This window comes from Astatotilapia calliptera, chromosome 9 (genome assembly GCF_900246225.1).
Source record: "Astatotilapia calliptera chromosome 9, fAstCal1.2, whole genome shotgun sequence".
Taxonomy (NCBI): Eukaryota; Metazoa; Chordata; class Actinopteri; order Cichliformes; family Cichlidae; genus Astatotilapia; species Astatotilapia calliptera.
This window is the reverse complement of record NC_039310.1, coordinates 26,862,862-26,882,669: the sequence shown is the minus strand read 5'-3', so window position 1 is coordinate 26,882,669 and position 19,808 is coordinate 26,862,862. Positions and strand designations below refer to the sequence as shown.

Below are 19,808 nucleotides of genomic sequence, written 5' to 3'. Positions count from 1 at the left end.
GCTCTACATTCACACTATAAATAGAAATGATGTGTTTCTATATGCACATCACACTATATGGAAGGCCGTGTCTGCATGTTTTGTGAAGTTTTGGTTGGGTCAGACCTTGACTGCAAATATTTTAAACATTCCTGTCACTGTCCCTGGAGTCCAGTGCTCCATCCTTCCCCTTCCCCCCCCCTCTTCTCACTCTTGTCTTGCTCTATCCAGCTCCCTCTCACTCCTTATCTCTCCTGTGTGCAGTCATTCGTGGTTGGTGGAGATCCCTAGAGTCGTGCCTCCAAGCTGCAGCAGAAACTCCAAGCACCTGTTACTCATCTCCCAGTCTCCTCAGCAGTACTTAAGGACAGGTTTCTCTTCTCCACTGTTGCCAGATTGTTCAGCTAGTTCCAGTGGTAATATGAGGCTCGCTAGAAAGAAACTCCTTGTTCATTTTTGATTCCATGCGCTTACCCTTTTTCTTGTCTGCCTTCAAGAAACTCCTGGTGTATTTCTCTGTTGCTCTTCTTATCTTGGATTCCTCTGTTTTTTTACTGCAGCTCCATATGCACCATCAAAATTACCTGCCTGGAGTTGGCAGGCGGGTAATTGCTTGCCTGCCTGCCTACTGCTCCATTATATTTGCTGCTCAAGAAACATTTTTTTTGTGTGAATTTTCCTCCATAAGTAAGCATACTATAAATTATCTAAAGTCTACATCTGTCTGAGTGAAACATTGGCAAGTCTTGATTGATATGTGTCTTCAAATAAACATTTTGAAGATGCATATCTTCAATTCAAAGGAAACTTGTGGTCTCCTTTTGATTTATGAAACAATGCACATATTACAAAACCTTCCTTTACTGGAGACTACATTTTAGGGTTATCATGTGCCTTCAGGATGTTGATGTGACATATGTATGACTTTGTTTCTTTATGTACGGAGTACCCACTCTGTATCAACGGGTTTGTGCTCCACAACATATGGACAAGAAAATAGTGCCTGTGTAGCAAAGTCAGTGGTCACATGACTGGAGGGTCCATCCTACAGACTTTTTGTTGAGGTTTATTTTCACGTTGGACTTGGCATTTGTAGATGCATCACAGACAAAATTGCGGGCCTTGTGTAGTCTCTCTCTAAATATTTCAAAATGTATCTTTTGGTATGGCCAAAACCTAAATCAAGAGATCCCAGGTTGAAATCCTGGATGAGCCCCAGTTCATGTTCTGTCCCCAGCTTAAGGGTGGCATAGATATCACATGAGGTATGACTCCCAAAGCTTTTTCTAGCTGCTGAGAAGCAGTTTATTCACTTTAAAGTGCTCGAAACAACAAGCAAAACTAAAAGGCAAACAAAAGACAGTTCTGTAACACAAACTCCTAATCAATAAACAGGAGAAAAAAGTAGTTCAGCAAAAAGAGCTTCTCTCTAAACTGCTGCAAAGTGTTCGATATATATATATATAGTGTATAAGTATGTACAAAGAGAATTTAAAACATGCTCTCAGCTAACCACAAAGAAGAATGTACAACTCAGCTCTCACAATTCAGTTATTAGCTTCTACTAACGATTCGAACAAACAATCAATGCTGCTAGCAAAGTAACTACTGACTCTTTGTTCAGCTGGAGGTCAAGAGGCTGCTGTACATCCAGTGATCCAATCAGCACACAGCAACTTATTCAAACCAGCCAATTAGCTCTCTTTACCCATCTCAGCCACATAACTGCACATATAGAAGGGGAGAAAGAGCTACACACACCCACACACACTCTCATCGCAGGAACCAGACATGCAAAGAATAGCATATGATCATGGATTGTAATATCTAGAATGTGGTTTTGTATAGTCTTGGTAAAATAGGATGTCATAACCAGAGGTGAAACTAATTTACTGTAGACTGAAGCAAGACCCAGACTCATGTTTAACAAGATTTATTGTCACACAAGTTTGAGAACGAACAAAAGGTACAATGCAGGAGTTTATGGCTCAGGGAAGGCGGTGGAAACGAGAAGCCTGTTAAAGTTTGTAGCCAGAGAGATGCAGAAAATAAGTTTTTGAATCGCTCTGAGAGTCCTTACTTGATTTAACAGTGGAATCAGCAGTGGGGAGGTTGGACACTTGGGAGTTTTGTCCTGGGATCCAGGTGACAGTGGAGGGCGGGCAGGCAGGTGAATGAATGACAGTGTATTCTCTGAAAGACCAGGCCAGCCGAGGATTTTAAATATTCGTGACATCTCAAGCTGGTCCTTAAGTACTGGCTGGTAATGAACAATCAGGAACACGTGTCTGCCTGAAGAGAAGGAAACTGGGCCTGTTCACCTCCACCTGAGAGAAAGAAAGACCAGAAGTGTTAGAGACCAACAGGAAAACAATACCCCGATGGACCACGACAAGGCAAAAGACACCATCTAGATGGCAGCAAACGGCATTATAAAAGGCTCCATTTACCATCATAGATGCTGGGTTTTGAACATTGTGCTGATAAAAGTTGGAGGATGCCAGGATGACATGTTGGCCATGACCTTTATAAAGACTTACACATTTCAATTGGTCAAGCCACAGAATAGTTTGCCATTTTTAAACATTTCCATCCACGGCAAGCTGAAAACATCATTTCAGAATCTCTTTCTTATATACATGTTTTTATCTTTCTATTTTATACTTTTGAACTTGTATTTGTGGGTTTAAGGATGAAGTGTGTTCAATTATGTTTTCAGAAGACCGTATGCGTTGATTTCCATCATACAATTGTTTGTTTTTGTTTGTTTGTTTTTTTAATTCAGCACTGCCTGCGGGCCTAAAGATCAAATGCATTCAATACTGGTTTACAGCCTTGTCCTTTGGGTACAGACATTTCTAAACCATTTAATATGTAAAATAAATTAATTATCAAGAAGTGATATTCCTATATGGTTAAACTAGTAGACCACGTAGCCTTTCACAGAGTGGTGAACCCCTCCCTATCAGCACTTCTGCAATTCAAATGCTTTCTTTGTATGGTTATTCATGTTAATGACAACGCTTTTCTGTTGGCATCGTCATGGATTTGAAAAGCATTTCATTATGTTTTTCCTCACATTTTTACAACCTCTAAAGTTTGAAGAAATATAATTTACCTTAAATATGTGGAACCCTGTTTTCTAGATGTGTACATTAAGCATTTTGATGCTTTTACTTTGAAATATGTAACTTTAGCAGCTGTAGCAGTGTAATTTGCCCAGGTTAATGCAGTCTCTGTCCTTCCTTCACTCTCTGGATAAACCAAACATCTATAGTAAAAAAAGATTCTGCAGTTACAGCGGGGAAAATAAGTATTTGACACATCAGCATTTTTATCAGTAAGGGGATTTCCAAGTGGACTATTGACACAACATTTCCACCAGATGTTGCCATCAAGCCAAATATTGAAGTCATACAATCAAATCAGAACATATAAGTATACAAGTTAAACCATAATAAATAAAGTGAAATGACACAGGGAATAAGTATTGAACACACTTTATTCAATACTTTGTAGAAAAGCCTTTGTTGGTGATTACAGCTTCTAGACGCCTCTTGTATGGATAGACCAGTCGTCTGCATTGCTCAGGAGTGATTCTGGCCCATTCTTCCACACAAACGGTCTTTAAATCTTGAAGGTTCCTTGGGCGTCTTTTATGAACTTTAATCTTCAGTTCTCTCCATAGATTTGCTATGGGATTTAGGTCAGGTGATTGACTGGGCCATTCAAGCAACTTGATTTTCTTTCTTTGAAACCACTTCATTGTTTCCTTGGCCTTGTGTTTGGGATCATTGTCTTGCTGAAATGTCCACCCTCTTTTCATTTTTAGCTTCCTGGTAGATGGCAGCAGATTTTTATCCAGAATGTCCCGGTACATCTCTCCATTCATCCTGCCTTCAATAATATGAAGTCTGCCAGTACCCCTTGCTGAAAAGCAGCCCCAAACCATGATGCTTCCACCCCCAAACTTGACTGTTGGTATGGTGTTCTTGGGGTGGTGAGCAGTGCCATTTCTTCTCCAAACATGGTGTGTAGAATGACTGCCAAAAAGTTCAATTTTGCTTTCATCTGACCATACTATAGTCGTCCAATAATCCACAGGCTTCTCCAAATGCTGTTGCGCAAATTTTAACCGAGCCTTGACATGCTTTTTGTTCAGCAATGGAGTCTTGCGTGGTGAGCGTGCATGGATGCCATGGCGGTTCAGTGCATTGCTTATAGTTTTCTTTGAAACAACAGTACCTGCTGATGCAAGGTCTTCCTGAAGTTCTGTCCGAGTGGTTCTTGGCTCTTGGAGAACCCTCCTGGTTATTCTTTGGACTCCTCGGACAGGGATCTTGCGTGGAGCACCTGATCGTGGCAGGTTTATGGTGAACTGATGCACTTTCCATTTCCGGATAATGGCCCCCACAGTGCTCACAGGAATATTCAGCATTCTGGAAATGCACCTATAACCATTCCCATCAAAATGCTTTTCAACGATAAGATTACGAAGATCTTGAGAGAGTTCTTTGCTTTTACCCATCATGAAGTCTTTCCTGTGTGCCTTCTGGGTAATGAGGAGCCTTTATAGGCCATCAATTAGGGCTAAAGCAGCTGATATCAATTAGTACTGATAGGGGACAGGATTTCTCTATCAATACTGACAGATTTCAGGTGATCTCCTGGCTTTCTATGTCATTTTGCCCCTTGTTATCTCCATGTATTCAATACTTATTCCCTGTGTCATTTCACTTTATTTATTGTGGTTTAACTTGTATACTTATATGTTCTGATTTGATTGTATGACTTCAATATTTGGCTTGATGGCAACATCTGGTGGAAATGTTGTGTCAATAGTCCACTTGGAAATCCCCTTACTGATAAAAATGCTGATGTGTCAAATACTTATTTTCCCCGCTGTATGTCTCCTATAATATTTTGGTGTTTAGGTTGTTTGGCGTTGGATGTATTTTCAGAAGCAGAGATGCGACTGAATGATCATAGTAATATCAAAGGAATATTATAAGGATACTACAAGCAGCAGTGCCTCTATGATTTTTCTTGACCAGGGACTACAGGTTGCTATTTTCACTTTGATCTTGAATGTTGCACTGCTGTACAGGCTACAGTATAGTATGCGCAAGAGAGTTTATGGTATATACTTTCATGACTAAGTAGGAGGAAACTGACAGAGAACAGGACTCAGAGAAAAAGGTGCAATTACAAATATGTGTGCTGCTTCAGCAGTACAGACAGCTCCATAGATTTATCAATATGCAGCCCAGTTAGGCTACTGATATTTCAGAGCTGTGATCGGGTCCATGGATTCTAACTTGCACAAACCTCAGGCAACTAAAGGATCAATGAGTCACGACAGTCTATATCAACATATTCAACTAAACAAACTCTCATGCTCTGCAGAGAGAAAAATTGTTACTTTGTAAACATTCATGAAAATGGGTACACCCTTTCGTCAAAGGCTGAAAAAATATCTCAAAATCATGTCTGTCATGTCAGCTCTGTCTGAAAGCTGCTCATATGAATCCTTAATGTGCCATTTGAAAGGGGAATATTTTTTGGAAAAACACAGTTTCATCAGCAATCCCATCAGCCTTACAGCGCACTTTAGCGTCTTTCAGCTCACGCTGTTGGTTTTCAGCCAATAACTTTTTCACTGCATCATTTCTAGCCACAGCAGGCGGCTTGGGCCACAGCACACAAAGCAGACAGCTGAAGATGTACTCAAAACATCAGATGTGGCTGTGTGTCTATTCTTGCGAAAATCATATAGGGTGTTCCACACATACCTAACAGAAAACATAAAGGCCAGTCAGTCAAAAAAAGTAGCCGCTTTGTGTAGCAAATGGAAAAATGTATGGGAAACACTGTCGGGGTCTGCGGAGGCAGATCGTGTGGAGTGTATGAGGAGGACCCAGGAACAGACACAGGCAAGAAGACAGAACTGAACTTGAACTTGAACGAGCCTTTATTTGGCAGGAAAGAAGTGATGCACATGAAACTATGAAAAACAAAGAAAATATGACGACTATGACTACTGTGACTTCATACTATGACTTCAAACTATGACCAGGCATGAAAACACAGATGTTCTGACAAATACAGAATGGAACACTAGACACAAGGAGTGATCAGGGGAAGTGGAAACACATGAGGAAACAGCTGACACAAATGCACATAGTGACACAGGGGAGGTGTAAAACTAAGCACACTGACTAAGGGAAACACAGGAAATGAAACAGGAAACGTAGACAAGACAATACCAACTTCACAGACTTGGCACACATTAAAAAAAACTAGACAAGAACCCAGAAACCAAGGAGACAATGACAAATAATGGCCGAGCTTATCCTCGACTAAAACCTAAATAAGAACCAAACAAACCAAACAAGCGATCTTTTATTGCTCAATGTTCCATTTGCCAGAACTGAACTGGGAAAGAGGGCTTTTACTTATGCTGCCCCTTTCACATGGAACATGATGCAAAAAGACTGGAAGATACCAGATCTTATTTCATTAAATGCTTTTAAGTCCAGATTGAGAGAGCCAGAGAAAAATGTTTTTAAAATGTAATTGTTATTTATAATATGTATGTAACTTTGTAATTTCAACGTGTTGTCGCCTCTTGGCCAGGACTCCCTTGCAAAAGAGGTTTTTAATCTCAATGGGACTTTTCCTGGTTAAATAAAGGTTAATAAATAAATAAACTATATAATCACAAATCTAACATAAGACAAATACAAACTACATTCAGAGTGCAGGGTCAGAGGCCCAGCCTGTTACAAACACTGCAATTGTTTAAAATGAACAGCACGTTGAAGTTGTGCAAAAAAATGCGTGAAACATGAGGCAAATGTATTAAATAATTAGCTGACTGGCCTCTAATAAACTTTTGCAAGACTTTTGAATCAAAAGTTTGCCATGTCACCTTCATCTATCACAGTTAGCAAGATGCAAAAAGTTAAAGACAAAAAACAAAAATTAGACATTTGTTGTATATTATTTTGCTTTTCAAGGACACAATATCATCGCATTTAATTTATAGATATTTTTTCCCATTTGCATTGAATGCAAGTCCAAGTCCATAGTTCACCCCTAGTTTATTTTTTTAAATCAACTCTAAACATGGTGGAAACTAAATAGCAAGTTTTACTAAATCATCTTTGTCAAGTCAAAAGCCAGACTAAAGCAGTAAAGATTGTAAGATGAGATTTTGATGCATAAGCTTTATTATTTTCTAATCTTTTGCTTTCATAAGAAAGTGCATCACAGCTCTGATATGTGCCTGTATTGAGTTTTAAACTGCAGATACACTCTTAACATAAATGGAGCAGAAATGAATTTTCACTGATGCAACATTTTTCCTGTGTTAACTTTTCACTTTAGACATAAATGGGAGGAAAACTGGTCTCAGTCGGCTGGATTTGTTTCTTTCTTGCCGCTCATCGCTTTGCTGATGAGATTTCGAGGAAACAAAAGGGAATAACGTGGCTCGCCCGTCTATTATAGCGTTTTAAAAAACCACATTGATTAGCCTGCGGGGAGCCGCTGTAGTTACCGCAAACATTAAAACTAACTTCACGATTCATCCTCCATCAGAGCTCGTATGGGAGCTGGAGCATATCAAGTTTACTGCTGCTTTGTTATCATTAACATTCTTTTTACTACTATACCGTATAAAATCACCAACTTACAGCCTGTTTATTGGTTTCTATTGACTTTCATGATGTCATGAAGCATATTTTGAATCCATTCTTTTAATTCCCATAAGCCTTCATTATAAATGTTGCTACATCTAATCATGTATGTAATCAATATACTAATCCTCTCATCTGGCCACAAATAAATTCATGTGACTTTATGCTTGAGGGCAGCTATAAAGGAATTAAAATAATGAAACTTCTATCCCGCTTGGCCCATATTCTTATTATCAATTGATCACGCTGTCTGAGCAACCTCTCTGCACACGTGGGGTGAAATTAAATTGGGCTTCTCCTTGGAAGGAGGGGGAAGGGAAAAACACAACTGAAACTGGATGGCTAATTTTGTAGTTGGCTTGAATCAAGATTGCCCATTTGATCCATGGCAAGGTTTCAAAACAGCTTATCTCCCGAGCCATTGTAATTTACAGAGATTTGATTACTGGAATTGGGAGGACACGGGCTGCCACTAAAGGCTGATTTCTCCCTGAAACTCACTTGAGACTGAGTTAGACTTTCACCTGCACTGAATGCTCATTTGATTCTTGGTTCTTCACAGCAGCAGACTGATGCGAAGGTGACTGGCTCAGGACTTTTGGGAGGAACTCAATTAGCATTAATTTATACTTAAAATGTAGTTTCTCTGCCAGTTTCCATCCTGGCACACATTTTAAAGACTGTTTGTGTGTTGTTTATCATATCTTAGCCTAATCCCTCCCTGTTTCCAAACATATTTGTCCATGTTTAAATGTTGTCTGTATTTACCTCAGTGTTTTGAATATTCCCACACGTGTGGTATTCAAGAGATTACAGTCTGGAAATTTTCAGAAAGCTTGTATTAATTTTAATTCTATAACTATATTCATGTGAAAAAAAATTCACTCTATGTGAGCCTGTGAAAATCAAGGGCATCCTCACTACTGCTACATCTATAGGAATTGAGAGGATATGGAGCAGCCAGATGCTGCTAATAAGATGCACTTCATATACCTCTGCTCTATACGAGCAGAAGTTTTGCAGGTTGTTGGTCTAAATGATTTAGGTGTCTGTTGACACAATGTCCCAGGCTTTCCAGGAGTACACATCCCAGCAAACTCACCCCAAGGTCAGCACATGCAATGGCTCTACAGACCTGTAAAATATTAAAGTTCATGACTATAAAGTTGTGAAAAAGACTGAACAAATATGACTTATTTCCCAGTAGAAAGCATCTACATGCGAGCATAGCTTAGGTCTGCAAAACTGCGTCTAAACAAACAACGTCGCTTCTGGAGTAGTGTCCTTGACTGTTTAGCTCTAATGCAAAATGACAGGTATGACAAAAACTAACCACAGCATGTCACCACAAACACCAGCTTGTTCTGCTGCCATAGGACCAAAGCAGCTATTCTACAACAGAATGACAGAAAAAAGACTCGATGAAATGGCCAAGTCAAAGTCCAGACCTCAACCTGACTGAAATGCTATATTAAGAGAGCTGTGCATGAATAAATGGCCACAAACCTCAATGAACTGAAGCAAAGGAGGAGAGTGCCAAAATTCCTCCACGATGATGTAAGAGACTGATAAAAGTGCACAGGAAACTAGTGCTTCAAATTATTGCAGCTAAGAGTGATTCTGCAATCTACTGAATCATGAAGTGGACTTTTATCCACTTGCTTTTTTTAACAGGCCTATATAGTAATATAGATGTTAGTGATATAGAAAAATGAAATTAGATATAGATAAATGAAATTAGATATAGATAAATGAAATTTAGTCAGACAAGCAGAAGGGAACCAATTACCCCCCTCAGGATCTCCCCCTTGGGGAGTATGGGATATGTCTCCTGCTGTTACAGGCTATTTGGTCACTGTATAGCTGTATTAAGACCTTGGTTTACATTGCTGGCAGTAAGTTGGACTTGTTCTTGGTGGATCTTAGGCTACGTCCACATTAGCCCGGATAGATTTGAAAACGGTGTTTTTGTCTGAAAATGCTCCGCTTCCACACTAGCGTTTTGAGTCATTTTCACAGAGTTGTGCGTCCACATTGAAACGGCCCAAAATGCTTACGTTCCAGTCCTGCGCATGTGCAAAAGCGAGTGAGCATTAAAGAATTTGAAGAAAAGCTATCTGGAGCATGTACAAACTGATATTCATCTTTTTAGGGCTGTCAAAATTGAGAGCAATCAAAACAACTGCTGTATAATGCACTCCGCTATCTTTGTTTAATTGGTCACATGACTGCATCACATGACTAAAATGCATCATTGTTTTAGAAAGTCTGCCTTTTTGAGTGTCCACACTGCGACGGGACAGCTCTGTTTTGAAATGTATGCTTTTTCGAGAGCGTTTTCAAAACGCTGTGTTTTTCCTTGAGGAAAACACCGTCTCAGTGTGGACAGGAGGCCAAAACGGAGAGAAAACGATTCGTTTTCAAACGAAAACATACTAGTGTGGACGTAGCCTCAGACTCTCCCAGGCCTGCTCCTTATCCCAGGTTCATTTTATAATCTTTATGGATAAGGTATCTCAGTCTAGTCATTGGGTATCAGGCTCAGTGGTCCCAGGATCTTGTCTCTGCTTTTTACAGATGTTTTCTGTCTGCTGGTTTCTATTGACGGCTTCCATCTTGCACTGGATTGGTTTGCAGCCAAGTGTTAAACAGTTGGGATCCGAATTAGCACCTCCAAGTCTGAGAGCATGATTCTCAGCCAAAAAAAGCCCTAGTGGAGAAGTTAAAGTACTTTGTTCTTGTTCACAAGTTAGGGAGGGTGCAGAAGCTTAATAGATGGATTGGTGCAGGATCTGCAGTGATGTAGGTACTGTGCCAGTCTGTCATGGTGAAGAAAGAGCTGACTAAGAAAGCAAAGCTGTTGATTTACCAGTTAATATATACTCCTGCCCTCCCCTATGGCCATGAGCTCTGCTAGTGATAAAAAGAATGACATCAATGATGCAAACAATGGAAGTTAGCTTCCTTCAAAATGTGTCTGAGCTCTCCCTTAAAGATCAGTTACAAGGTGAGAAGCTTGGCCATTCAGATGGGGCTCAGAATACAGCTGCTGCCCCTTTATGTCAGCCTGATGTGGTTCGGGCTGGTTAGAGATCCTGGAACAGACCTAGAAAGACGGGAGAGACTGTGTGTCTTGGCAGAACGAGGTCACCCAGAAGGACATATGACTCTAGAAAGACTGATCAATCAGTAAAACTGACTCATTTTTGCTTTGCTTTTATTGGTTTCAGTGTTTAAAGAACTTTAAAACAGAGCAATAATAGGATGCAAACACTTGGCACACAACGCGTTCTGGTTGTGCTGAGAAATTTGACCAAGACGTCAAATTAACTACATTATCTGTATGTATTTTTAAAATGTTCATTTAGTTCATTTGACAGTAATGGTAATCACCCTCTACCCTTAATAGCTTTTATTCAGCCTTTATTAGTTCATGTCAACCACGCCAGCCATTATGTGAGACCTAGCCATTGTTCAAATATTGGCTTTTATTTGAGAATTGAACAGATTAAACACATTATATTGTTTGTTCTGCTGCACTGTCTCTCTGGAACTCGCATATCTTGTCAGTGCCCTGATTCTCAGCAGGGTGAGAGTTTCATCTGTTTTTAACTCATCATGTCTTATTGTCACCTCTCCGCACCAAGCTGCCCCCTGCCCATCGGTTACCCACTGTTACCTGTCATATCCATGCTCCGCTGCTCTGCCTGTTTCATTAGATCCTGTCAGCCATGTTGAGGTCCCCAGCTGCCCACTTCCAAATGCCCACACTGATATCTGCCTAAAGACAAACAGCTCAGGTCAATCAGAGCCACCTTTTTTGGCAATCTACACCTTTTGTTTCTTCTCTGACACTTCTGCTCTGACAAGGCTTGGTGTGATCTCTAACACGTTCAGGTAGGAGTACATCACAAACGCTGTCTAAAATAACTAACTGAATTTAACACTCCTAATTGTACCCACACAAAAATGCACACATACTGTAAATGTTAACATAACTTTAATGCCATCTAAAGGCAGTAAAGTGGGTTGATTTATGGTTTCAGTGCTATTTTCTTTCTTTTATTTCTTGGTGTTGATGATAGTGGTGTGTTTGACATAAGAAACAAAGGAAGATGAAAGGCAATATATTATATTAAACTTGAGACTTTTTGGCAAACTTCAAAGGAAATTTAACAATTTAGCAGTGTGTGGACCAGTTGCAAAGGTAGAAGGAGAAGGCTGACATTCAACATAACATTTATCATGTAACGCTAATACCAAGTTACCAAAAAAACATGAACCACAGAAGGTGAAAATAGCTTATTTACTTCTTTGATTGGACCTGCAGTTGTAGAAAAGGCAACTTGCTATTTTTACTTTGTGCTTCCATGGTTGGTGTGACAGAGGCGGATACTAGGAATAGTCTGAGATGGAGGTAAATGATCCAAAAGGAGAAACACTTTTTAAATTTATTTATTTATTTTTACACAGATTAGATTTGCAGGTACTGGTTGAAGTGCTTCATAGACCAAGCCTCAGAGTTTAACAAACAGCTCTAGGGTTGGAAAATAAAAAAAGCCCACATGGATTTGCCAAAACTGGAGGGCCACTTAAGGCTGGCTCCAAAGGTAAGTAGTTCCTCATAATGAGGCCACATTAAAAGCCCCTTTTCAGAAACAGAAATAAGGTTGTTTATAGACCTTTGGGGGAAAAAAAAGATTTTGGTGGTTTGTGGTTTAAAGCTAATTACCCTCCTTTTTACAACTTTGAAATTGTGAATTCATATATAACTAACATGTTTAAATTGTATTAAGGCATACAATTATGCACAGTTAAGATGTGTGGCTGCTAAATAATACATAGCTAGTGCTCGTGACTGGTATTCATACTGTTTACGGATGCACCTTGCTAACCAAGTGAGCTAATGTTAGCCTTTAACTTATCAATCCACCCTCTTGTGAAAATACTGTAAATTCTGACTCTGAAAGACCAAGATGAGGGCAGCTCAAAAGCCAAATTTGAACATTTAAAGCCATTGTGATTCCATCCACGTGTGGACTTTATACATCTGAGTTAGCCAGCTGCTAGCTGAGAGTTTATAGACAGGCTGGCACGTCAAAATCCTACTTAAATGAGGTAAGGTCTCTTAGGAGTTGCAGACCTGAAAATTTGAACCTATTAACCCAAGGGCTTTTCTTGAATTCTCAGATTTCTTCAGAAAACTCTTTTTTTTTTTTTAAAGGTTTTAACTTGTTTCATAAGATGCAATTATGTAGTTCAGGTATTGTGCACATATATCTCTTTCCATAGTTTGTCTTTGCTCCTGTCTCTCTCTCCCCCCCAACCCATTGCAGCAGATGGCTGCTCCTCTCTGAGCCTGGTTCTGTAGGAGGTTTCTTTCTGTTAAAAGGGATTTTTTTTTTCTTCCCACTGTCACCAAGTGCTCAAAGGGAATGTGTTGTTGTTGTTGTTGTTTTTCTCTAATATTGTAGGGTCCTTACCTTAAAAAATAAAGCACCTCGAGGTGACTGTTATAATTTGATGCAGTACATGAATGGTAAATGGACCGATTCTTTTATAGCGCTTTTCTACTCTCCCGGAGTACTAAAAGCGCTGTATACAACATGCCACATTCACACCCATTCACAAGCACTTTCTCTATACTTGATGCTCTCTAACTACATTCACACTTCGATAGATGCATCGGAGAGCAACTTGGGGTTAGTATCCAGCCCAAGGATACTTAACATGCCAACTGGAGGAGCCAGGGATCGAACCACCAGCCTTCCGATCAGTAGGTGACCTGCTTTACCTCATGAACTACAAATAAATTTGAACTTAACATTCTGCTGCAGTTTATTCTAAAACACAAATATAATGTGTAGATGGTGTTGAATAAATATATATTTTTAGTCTATATTTAAATTGATGACATTAAATGTTACAATGGTAGACAATGTTAAACTCGTTGGCCAATTTATGAGGCGGTAGCGTAATGATGTGGCTGAGATTTTCCTGGCACACTCTGAGCCCATTTGGACACCACAGTTCAGCATTGTTTAAACTCCACAACCTACCTGGTTGTGTACTGCTGCTGACCATGTCCGTCCCTTCTGATGGCTAATTCCTGCAGGATAACACATCATGTTACAAAGCTCAAATCATCCCAAACTGGTTTCTGTCATGGTCCCTGTGCCGCTAGAGCAAATGAAGCTTCATGAAGCTTCGCGTTGGGGTGAACCAATTGGATGAAAAGCTCCAGTGCTTCATGGGGCTTCATCTGCCCATCACTACCTGTGCCCCGCTGGTCAAATCCTCTATTGGGCAATATGTTTGTGGTTTGTTTGCTCTCTCTCTCGCTCTCTCTCTCTCGCCACGGCGATGCTCATTGCGGGCTCCCGCTGCTGGCCCACACACCTGCTCATCACCACACCGGCCGCTGATCCCAGCTGATTACTGCACTACTTAGATGGCGAGTCTGCACTAGTCTTCGCTGGATCGTTGAGCTATCAGTGTCAGTTAGACTTGTGTACCTGCTAACCTGTATTCTGAGAATCCCTTGTAGTTATCCCGCTAACCCGTCATTTTTGTGTGTAGATCGTTTTTTGGAACCCGATGCTGAGAGGAGTGATTGGGGAGGAACATTTTGTACGGAGAGTGTGGAACACCCTTCTCCCAACCCTGTTTCCCCACGGACCCTGGCGACCCGGACCCGTTTGTAAGGACAAGAAAGACATTGTGGACAAAACAAGACACCCCCCATAATCTTTAGTGACAATATTGTAGTTAGTTAAATGGTCTGATTGTTCACATCTGTATTTTCTTTGATTGTGGTAAAATAATGTGTGCCCCAGTCTCCAAAAATGACATAGTGCAGGAAGCGTAGTTATTCCTCCGTTACACCACAAGAGGGAGTATCCCCTAAAATGAGCAGCTCTAGCGGGAGTAAAGAAGCCAGCCACTACCCATAAGGCAGTGCGCCTATAAGCGTTATGTGAGACTGCAAAAGTGTGTAACGCTGTGCTATGTCCATGTATATATTTGCAGGTAAGCAGATACAAGATGGTAAATAACTTAAAATGTGTCTACAGATGAGTCCACGGGGTTGCAGAGAATGTGGGAAAGTTGGCCGTTAATCCCCACTATGTGTCATTAGTGTATAAGTTATTGGTAGCGATGTGAATTAGCTGTGATGCTAACGATTAGCAGCTAGATCTGATTCATTAGTTTGTGTGGAAACCTCGTGGCACTTTTGTGGATTTATACCTGTACCGGGCTGTAATCACAGCAGATGTAGACTGGTGGATCACACTACCTTGTGTTTATGTATATTTCATTGTTCCACTGTAAGAAATATTAGTGATTTGAGTTTAAACACTACCCATAAGGCAGTGCGCCTATAAGCGTTATGTGAGACTGCAAAAGTGTGTAACGCTGTGCTATGTCCATGTATATATTTGCAGATGCAGTAAAGGCGAACTCACAAAGCCACACTGGTTTCAATTCATTTTAATTCAAGTGTGCAACACGTTTCCCCCTGCACATTGTATATAGCCACTTGGTGCATGTGTTCACTGTAAATAAACGCACTGTTCCTTCGCTTCGCTTAAAGGAATATCCTGGCCTGCACCTGAGTCTCTTTCGGAAACCATATCAGTTTCATAAACTTGATGATGAGTTTAGTACTCAAATGATCTACATAGTCCTTTGGGATGTGGTGTAATGGGAGATTCACATCATGGATGTCCAGCTGACAAATCTGCAGCAACTGTGTCGTGCTATCATGTCAAAATGACCAAACATCTCCGAGAGTGTTTGTATCTTCTCTGCCATGAAGAATTAAGGCAACTCTGAAAACAACAGAGGGTCAAACCCAGATGTACCTTAACAAAAGTGACTTAACTAAAGCCAGTGACTTTACTTAGTTGAGACTGTGAGTAAATATTAGCCTACAGGTGGTGAACCAGCAGGGAAAAAATAACATCAGCGTGTCAGAGGGAGAGATGTGAAAGCGTGCAGCTTAAATACATATGTTTTTGTTTTTTTTACTACACTACATAAGAAGAGTGTGGTATGGAATGGGTGCATGGTGCAATGCAGAAGGATTCTTTCCATACACTGAACAAAAAGAGTCATGTGTACAGTTTAATTTGTTTGATTATATTTGTACAAGATGCACAAAAAGGTGACAAATCATGCAGTTCTTCTTGTTTGTTTTCGTGTCCGTCTGTGGACAGAGGCCTGAATGTAAAATCAAACACATGAGAGGTGCAAACTAGAGAATCTGCAACGAAACTTTGTAAAAACCCCACATGGGTGGTTTAAAAATGTGAGGTTAAAACAGGATTGTGTATATTTTTTGCTGTTCTAAAAAGTACTTTGAGAGAAACTGTGTTCTTTGAGGTTTGTCGCCATTAGAAGCACTTCACATTTTTCCCCTCGGCGTACCTGCAGCAGCTTGATTTGTCTGTAGGTGCCTGTTGAAACCCAGGCCACGTAATGAGTGGTTACACAGCACAGTGAGACCAGAGTAGCATGGCAGTTTGAGATTCATGCTTTATTTCACACAGCAACATGCAGCACGGCTTGGGATTTGTGGTGGGAGGTTGATGCAATTGTCCTTTCTCTCTCTGTTCGGGCAAACATGACAAGTTTGCTCCTATAGATATCCGCCGTTTGGAGAAACATCGTTAGCTTGTACAGTGTTTTAAAATCCTTTACAATCAGATTTTATTGATGAATTGATGATACTTTTTCCTTAAAAAAAGAACAATTTCTGGAATGAAAGCCTTCATATTACGGATGAAAAACTGGAAGCAACACTGCAAAACCAATTTAACCAGTTGTAATAAGCTGAAGGAAGCAGTAAATAGCAATAATAAACTCTTATGAACAAGCGATGAAGTCAGAATGCATGAATGTGATCTGCAACAACTGAAAATTGCCCCTCGGCTGTGCAACAGGGGAAGTTTTCTTTGTTGTGTTCCTAATTTAGGGGAAATAAACTGGGAACTGTTATTGTTGAAAGAGGCACCATTACCTCCTTTCAATCATATCATCTTGCAATTCCGTCATCTATGTAGAGAATAATGGGTTTTATAGGCTACATAAAATTGCTCCCTCCCCAATACGCTTTGAAATCTCTTCTCTCACATGTAGGTTGAAAGAGGGTGAATTTTTAAAAAGTGCCATGCCAGCTGCCTTTATTCAGGTAATTAATGCTTTCACTTTTTACTGATGAGCTCCCTCGGTCGCATGTGGGAGGCCATTGTGAGGGAAAGCTCTCTGTGCACAAAAACAAAACATGCTGCCAGTTTCATTAGTTGTTCTCCCATTTCAGATCTATGCCTTTATTTGGCTCTCCCCGCTGTCTGAAAGTGCCGAAATGTGTTTTTAACCCTTTTTTCCTTCAGAGACGCTCTGAATAAAAAACCCCAAAAATAAATGTATTGTTTATCAAATAAGCAGCAGCTCGCCACAACACTACAAAACACTGGCTATAGATTAGTTAAGAGACCAAATCAGTTGTTGCATCTAAGGATCTGACCTCAGTTTAAAAGCCTTGGATGTCATTACTGTGGGGCTCCTGATGTTTTGGTAGCTTGCCAACAAAGGGCTTTAGTGCCAACATATCTGTAACAGTGACACAAATTAGCCAGCAAAGTGCATCTTTTCTTGATCAACAGTGAACCTGAGATCACTGCTGTTGGTTTTGCAAAGAACTCTGAAGCTGAGAGATGCACCATTGTACTCTGTTATGAGGTTTGACTGCATTAAAGATCATTACGCTAGGGAGTCAGAATTTAGCTGTGGTTTTAAGTTTGTAGTTGTTTATTTTTTGGCATATTTACACCATAACCATGTCGAGTTACTTACCAGGGGTTCCTGTTTGCTCAGAACTCAGTCATTTAAAAAGAACTATCACCAAAACAAACACTCAAGCAAGTTCTGAAGTTATAAAGATCAACATTTTTATGTTATTTAAAGATATTTACTCATGATGAGCACTGGTGATAATGATGTCTTTGCAAAGTGCAAATCACACCAGATCAACAATTTTACTGAATGTAAGATGTCTGCGTGTAGAGATTTGAATGAAGACTCTAATTAGGGATGCAACGTTTGATGCAACAGGGGTTTAAAAACATCCGCGAGCCACTGGTGCCGCCACTGCTCATTCCCAGGAAATGAGCACCAGTGTCTAAATCAAGTCCACAGCAGATGTTTTTTAACCCCTCGTACCATCCCTGCATGGGGTAACACTACTTTTCCCACCACTTTCAGACAGCAAACCAATTAATTTCATTTATTTAGCTTTGCCGTGTGGTTATATGGTTAGTTTGTTTGGAAGCAGGATTATTTGAAAACCTGTAGGTGAATTTCGATGAAAGCAATAACAGAGGTGAGGGATCTGGATAAGTATGTAGAAAGTATTGTTTAGACTGAATTAGAAATTGTGCGTGCTATCTGCACAAATTTGATTCATTTCAAATTGAAATAAGGGAAATGTGGAAGTATTTGTTGATGTTTTGACTTTGAACGTGGTGTGATCATTGGTGTCAGTTCAATTCAGTTTTATTTACATAGCGCCAAATTACAACAGGCATGACCTCAAGGCATTTTATATTGTAAGGTAGAGATCCTACAATAATATAGAGAAAACCACAATCAAATGAAATTCCTCCCTTTGAGCAAGCACTTGGTCTAAAGAAGGGAAAATATCAAAGGAATGGCACTTCTCTGGGTGAATGCCTTGTTGATGTCAGTACTTAGCTAGAAAGGAAACAGTAACTCAAATAACCACTCACTAGAAATTAGAAACTAGAAACTAGATTTGCATGTGACTTGCAAGAGCATGTTTGAATATACAACATGTCAAACCTTGAGGCAAATGGGCTACAGCAGCAGAAGACCACACTGGGTGTCAATCGTGTCTCCAATTCATAAAAGCTCAGAAAATTGGACAACATTGCCTGGTTTGATGAGCTTGATTTCTGGATGCTGCAGGATTCAGATGGTAGGGTTGGAATTTGGTGAAAACAACATTAAAGCAACCGTTCGTGCTGTTGTTGGTGGTCTTATTTCACACACTTTGGGCCCCTTAGTACCAGCTGTGGATCATTTATCATTAACACTACAGTCTGCCCGAGTTTTGGTCCTGACCATGTCCATCCCCTTATGACCACAGTGTACCTATCTTTGATAGCCTCTTTCAGCTGAATAATGTACCATATCACAAAGTCCAATTTCTCTCACAAACTGTTTTCTCGAACATGACAGTGAGTTCACTGTACTCAAATGGCCTCTGAGGTCACCAGATCTCAGTCCAACGGAGGACTTTCGGGAAAACGAGATTGACTTTGCATGTGTGCAGCTGACAAATCTGCAACAACTGTGATGCTGTCATGTCAATATAGAATAAGCTCTCTGAGGAATGTTTCCAGGACTGTGTTGAATCTGTGCCATGAAGAATGAAAGCGAATCTGAAGGGAACAATTTGGCAAAACTCAGTATTATTAAGGTATGCCTAACAAAGTGGTTGGTGAGTGTATGTCTAAGGGACTGTTTTTAAATCTATTACCGAGGAACACATTAATAGTAAAACTCTTCTATATGTTTTTTTCTATATCACATTTACAATGCTATTTGCTGATATCTGACTCTGAATGTTACAGAAGCCGTGTAACAGAGCAAATAAAGATGAGTTACAGTGAATCAAACCACTGCTGCGGACATTTTCCATTAATTTCAAAGTACCGCTCTGCCCGAGTCGATAAAAGGATGAAAAGTTATGTTTGGCTGAGCATGGACTTTAGTTAAAAAAAACATAGTGGTGTAAGATGTGATCATACAAGCGAAGAAGGATGTCTGATTTAAAACAATGTGCCCCGCAGCAGCCGTGGCATGGTAAACTTTGAATCAGTTTTGACACAATTACACTGTTTATTTGCATTTAGATAGTTTTATCTGCTCTGCAGAGTTGAATCCAACACGTGCAGTTGTCTTCCCAATAAGAGCATTAAAGGACATTTCCACGTCTCGTGAAAGAGCCAGATAAGGATTTTATGCAGAATTATGCAAAAATATAGCAGGTGCTGTAGGATTACCATATAGATGCAAATTAAAACCCAGCTCTGAGCCATCAGC

The 19,808-nt window shown here is 40.1% G+C and overlaps 1 long non-coding RNA gene across 2 annotated transcripts; it reads right to left on the bottom strand.

Moving 5' to 3' along the window:
* Positions 1-1,896: 1,896 nt before the first annotated feature.
* On the bottom strand, positions 1,897-14,115 carry LOC113029099 (uncharacterized). 2 transcript variants are annotated; one of them, XR_003273341.1, is made up of 4 exons: positions 13,956-14,115; positions 13,739-13,788; positions 11,359-11,460; positions 1,897-2,306 (listed from the first exon to the last, which is right to left on the bottom strand). It is a non-coding gene; the product is annotated as an uncharacterized LOC113029099 (long non-coding RNA). The 2 variants fall into 2 exon arrangements; XR_003273340.1 differs by lacking the exon at positions 13,956-14,115 and having other exon boundaries at positions 13,739-13,797.
* Positions 14,116-19,808: the final 5,693 nt, after the last annotated feature.